The sequence below is a fragment of the Octodon degus genome, unplaced genomic scaffold (assembly GCF_000260255.1).
Source record: "Octodon degus isolate 3935 unplaced genomic scaffold, OctDeg1.0 scaffold00010, whole genome shotgun sequence".
In the NCBI taxonomy this organism is placed as follows: domain Eukaryota; kingdom Metazoa; phylum Chordata; class Mammalia; order Rodentia; family Octodontidae; genus Octodon; species Octodon degus.
In genome coordinates, this window is record NW_004524586.1 from 2,708,266 (window position 1) to 2,713,829 (window position 5,564).

At 40.1% G+C, this 5,564-nt stretch overlaps 1 non-coding gene across 1 annotated transcript; it reads left to right on the plus strand.

Annotated features, from left to right (window-relative positions):
• Positions 1–5,323: 5,323 nt before the first annotated feature.
• LOC111815038 lies at positions 5,324–5,430 on the plus strand. Its single transcript, XR_002819851.1, has one exon. It is a non-coding gene; the product is annotated as a U6 spliceosomal RNA (small nuclear RNA).
• The last annotated feature ends 134 nt before the right edge of the window (positions 5,431–5,564 follow it).

Below are 5,564 nucleotides of genomic sequence, written 5' to 3' on the forward strand. Positions count from 1 at the left end.
AAAAAAAAAAAAAAATACTCATGTCAAAAATAAATAAATGGAAAAAAGAAAGAAAGAAAAAAAAAGCACACAAAAGCTTTGGATATCAAGTTCATGCTTGTCTTAGTAAAAAAACAAAAGCAAGCAAACAAACAAACAACCTGTTTTGAGGAATCCCATTGCAGCCCTCATGCTCTGCCTTGTTTGTTTCCTTCTCTTTTTCACTGAGAAGCTAGATCTCCTGCCCTACTTCTTTCTCAACTATTGAAAATACTCAGCATTTAGATACCTGAGACATGAGGAAATTCTTAAGCAATTCTTATGATTTCCGCTAAGCAGAAGCTTAAAAAGGCAAGTAATTTAATCCTTCCTGGTAAAGCAAGTACATTTGTGGAAGGAAACGTTTGGAAGCAATAATTGACCCAACATACTCTCTGACGTTTGCTGATTCTGTTTCTTTTTCAATTCTGTTGTTGCTAGAAGTAGGGAAATTAGGTAGCGCGTTTTGGATGAGAAAGACATGTAAGTGATCATTAGCCAAGATAATAAAATGACAAATGCCTGGATTGGCCTGTCTTCATTTCTCACTATTACTTGCAGCTTTTGTGCCGGAAGTTAGGTGTGGATGAAAGTGATTTTTGACATTTTATTCAAGACATTGTATGTTGTATAACTTCCAAGTTTTTTCATGTTAACTAAATTTCCCAAGTATGAGCAAAGAGTTCATCATACAAGTAAGCAAGGCTGACAATACCAGCTGTGATGAACAAATGAAGCTTCCCTGACACATTGTCATTAAAGTGGCAGAGGATTAAGTAGGAATAGAATTTTAAAAGTTATTATAAAAAAGCAAAAAAAAAAAAATCTATAAAGGTAAACCCACAAAAATTACGCCGGCCTTCAAAACAAACAGTGTAAAGGACACAAGAACTTGGAGCAAAGTATTTCAAGCCATGAAAGCAAATAACTTCCAACCTAGATTAAACTACCCTGCAAAAATCTCTTTAAAAATGGATGGGAAAAATATATTCCACAAAAAAACCCTCAAGATTTATGAATTCAAAAAAGAGAGAAAGATTTATGAATGTCAAAACCAGTACTCCAGAAAATACTCAAAAATATATTAGACAAACATTTTCTCTTTGCTACGTCTCCCACAAGAGAGAAGACCATTCTCAGCAATCAGACTGTCGACATTCCAGAAAATGTTGACATCACTCTGAAAGGACGTGCGCTTACTGTGAAGGGCCCCAGAGGAACGCTATGGAGGATCTTCAGCCACATCAGTGTAAAACTCAGGCTCTTTGGGAAGAAAAAGAGAGGCTTCGGGTACACAAACGTTGGGGAAACAGAAAGGAGCTGGCAACCGTCCATATGATCCCCAAGAGGGTCATGTGGGGCTTCCGTTACAGGATGAGGTCTGTGTGTGATCACTCCCCCATCAATGTCGTCACTCAGGAGAATGGGTCTCTTGTCAAAATCTGGAATTTCTTGGGTGAAAAATCCATTTGCTGAGTTCCTATGAGGGCAGGTGATGCTTGCTCAGTATCTCAAGCCCAGAAAGATGAGCTAATCCTTGAAGGAAATGACATTAAGCTTGTTGCAAATCTAGCTGCTTTGATTCAGCACACCACAATAGTCAAAAACAAGGATATCAGGAGCCAGCCTGACAGCGCCGCAGACTAAAGTGCCTGCTTGGTAGACTCAGGACCTGTGGGGCGATCCCCGGCCTGCTGTGCTGGCCCGGCCTCCAGGGCACGCTGTGACAGCAACTGAGACTGCACGTGGTGACGCGTGCCTGTAGTCCCAGTGCTTGGAAGGCTGAAAACAGGAGGGTCACTAAGAGTCTTATCTGCGTAGTAAGATCTTGTACTAAATACATTTTAAAAAAACAAATAAGGACATCCAAAAAAGAAAAAGGTATCTATGTTTCTGAATAGGGAACAGTTCAGCAGCCAGATGAATAAATCCAAGAGTTAGTCCAGCTGCAAAAACAAGTTCTGGGGCCGGAGATGGCTCAGTGGAATAAGCGCTTCCCTAGCAAGTACAAGGGTCTGAGTTCAATACCCGGTTCCGCCAAAAAAAAAAAAAAAACAAGTTCTGGATTGTAAGGCCAATCTGATATATAGCTATATCTATGTATGTATGTATGTATGTATCTATCTATCTATCTATCTATATATATATATGTATATATATCTATCTATCTATATATATATATGTATATATATAATTTTTTTTTGTCTGCTGAGCTCTCTGGCTGGCCCAATCTGAGATATTTTAATGAGACACTAAAAGACCTTAATTGATTTGAGGAATAAATGAATATATAAAAATATCTTAGGTATAAAAAGGTGAACAAAGCCCAAACTCCAAATGGAATGAATACATCAAGCAGAGTGACTAGATAAGCAAAAGAAAGAAAGAAAGAAAAAAAGAAAAGAAAAAGAAGGTAGTCTTCATCAAAGGAAAAGTACAATGACAGGAAGTAATCAACCCTTGTCTTGGTTGCTTTTCTCTCCTCACTGGCGCAAAATACCCAACACTTAGATTTAAGGAAGGGAAGGTTTATTTAGCTCACAGTTTGTGGAGGTTTCAGTCCATACTTGGCTGGCTCCAAGGCAGAGGGGCACATGGCAGAGGGCAGCAGTTCACAGCAGCAGAAGACAGCAAAATAGCAAGAGCAAAAAGGGAGGAACAGCAGCAGAGAACAGGAAACGAGCCCCTGTTCCTCCCTTATAATGCGTCCAGGCTACCTGCCCAGGCTGGTGTAGCCTCACACCAGTATCCCAGCAGCACTCACAACCATAATCCCAGCACCGGACCATGAATTGATCACAACCTCTAGAAGTCTACCCTATCACTGCATGAGGACTTAGGGGGACAACTAGACACAAACCATAATTATACTTCTCAGTAATAACCTTTACTGTTAATTAACTAAACAATTTTTTAATGTGTTTCGTATAGAGTCTACAGGGTCTCACTACACAGATCTGATTTGTACTGATCCTTCCTGTTTTTCAGCCTCCCAAACTCTGGGATTAGAGTCATGTGCCATCATGCCCAGTCTCAACTGTTGTCTCAGTGTGCCCAAGGGGTGCAGCCAGCATGGCAGGCTCGGGGTCAAATCCATGGCCCCTGCATCTGCCTAAGCAAGTGCTTTAGTCCACTGAGCTATCTAGAAGGTCCAATCCTCATTGTTAATGACCTTAACTCCCCAATTAAAAGACACAGATTGGCATCCTGGAATTAGAATCAGAATCCAACAATCTGTTCCATTCAAGAAATTCATATAATCCAAAAAGATATGCAGAAACTAAAACTCAAAAGATAGAAAACAATATTTCATGCACCAGGTCCCAGACATCAAGCAGGAGGAACAATTATGTTCTCAAAGTAAGCTTTAAGCTAAAATGGACCAGAAGAGACAAAGGTCAACATACTAGCTAAAGGAATAATCCAGCAAGAAGAGATAAGACTTGTAAATACATAGGCACTGAATGCTGGTGCACCTATCTTCATAAAACAAACACTGCTGCGCATAAAAGATCAAATAAATATTAACACAGTCATGGTGGGTGATCTTAGCATACCACTTCTGCAAAAAGACAGATCATTTAACAAAAAGATTAATAAAGCAGTATCAGAGGTGGGCTATACCCTTAAACATATAGACTTAATAGATTTTGAGCGTTTAACCCTACTACAGCAGGGCACACATTCTTCTCAGCAGCACACAAAATTTTCTCCAAAATATACTACATACTAGTCCACAAAGCCTCCTTAAATAAACATAAAAGAACGGACTGACCCCACATTTACTATTAAACCATTGTACAATGAAACTAAAAGTCATTCACAGAAGAAACTACAGAAAATTTAGAAGTACCTGGAAACTCAATAACACACCCCTGAACACTTTGTGGGTCACAAAAGAAATAAAGAAATTAAATAATCACTGGAAGAAAATGACAATGCTAGCACAAAGCACCAGGACCTATGGAATACAATGAAAGCAGTCCTAAGAGGGGGTTGTATCAGTCAGGGTCTTACTAGAGAAACAGACATAACACAAGATATAGAAGTGTATAAGGGATTACAAGACTGGCTTACGAGGTCAGCCACAGAGTTGGATGAGGAAGCGTGCACACACTGCAGACTAAGGATTCAGCTCAGGGTCTGGAGCTCACTGAGCGCTCCGTGAAAGTCAGTATCAGGAGGCCGGTGGGTCTGCCATGGAAGGCTGATGAATCTATGCCAGAAGGCTGAACTCAACGATAAAGAATTCAAGAAGAAATGCACTCACAATAGCAAGAAAAATCGAATTCCCAAGAATTACCCTAATCAAGGAAGTAAATGATCTGTAGAGTGAAAACTAGAATACTCTGAAAAGGGAGATTGAAAAGGACACACATATACACACAAAAAGGTATCTGTCGCTTGTTCTTGGATAAGTAGAACCAATATTGTCAAAAGAGCATACGTCCAACATTGCTGTACAGATGTAATGCAACACCAACTGCAATCCTCACAGAATTAGAGGAAATGATCTTAAAGCCCACATGCAACCAGGAGAGACCCAGAACAGCAAGAAAGACACCAGGCAGTAAGAGCAAGGAAAGAAACATCACAGTTCCTGACTTCAAATATGCTGCGAAGCTACAGTGATAAAAATGGTGGTATTAGTACAAAAGCAGAAATGTGGACCATGGGAACAGAACAGAGGCCAGAAAAACATCCCCTGACATAGGTAAAACTCTTGATGTCATAGGTGTAGGTGCGGATTTCCTAAATAGAACTCCAGTTGCACAATAAAACACAAATGGAGGGCTGGCAAAATAGCTAAGCAGTGCCTGCAAGCAGGCGCAGGGGCTGGAGGTTCAGTCCTCACGCCTGCCATGCTGGCCCCGCCCCCTGGGCATGCTGACCCAGGACTGAGATTGGGCGTGGTGGTGTGCACCTGTAATCCCAGCTCTTGGGAGGCTGTAAACAGGCAGATCACTACAAGTCTGATCTAGTAATGAGACCCTGAACACCCTGTAGACTCTTCCTTAAATACAGAAAAAAGAAAGAAAGAAACAAAGGAAGAAAGCACAAACGAGATTATATCAAAGTGAAGGAAACAATCAGCAAAATAAGAGATAATCTATAGAACATGGAAAAAAATGGCAGCTATTCCTGAGATAAAAGACTAGTATCTGGAATATATAAAAAACTTTTCAAAAAATTAGAACCCCTAACACATTTAATGACCTGACCAAAAAATGAGCATCTAAAGGAATAGACATTTCTCACATACAGAAATACAAACACCTAATTAATACATCAAAAATGTTGAAAAGTGCTCGCTTCGGCAGCACATATACTAAAATTAGAACGATACAGAGAAGATTAGCATGGCCCCTGTGCAAGGATGACATGCAAATTCGTGAAGTGTTCCATATTTTTTATATATACTGATACCTGTGAACTAAGCAACTGCACTGCGGGATGGTAATCTGTAATAGTAGTTTCATGCTTGGAGTGCCTGTCATTCTGGTCTTCTGAATATGGGCTGCTTGTCATGACATGCCAGTTGCTGC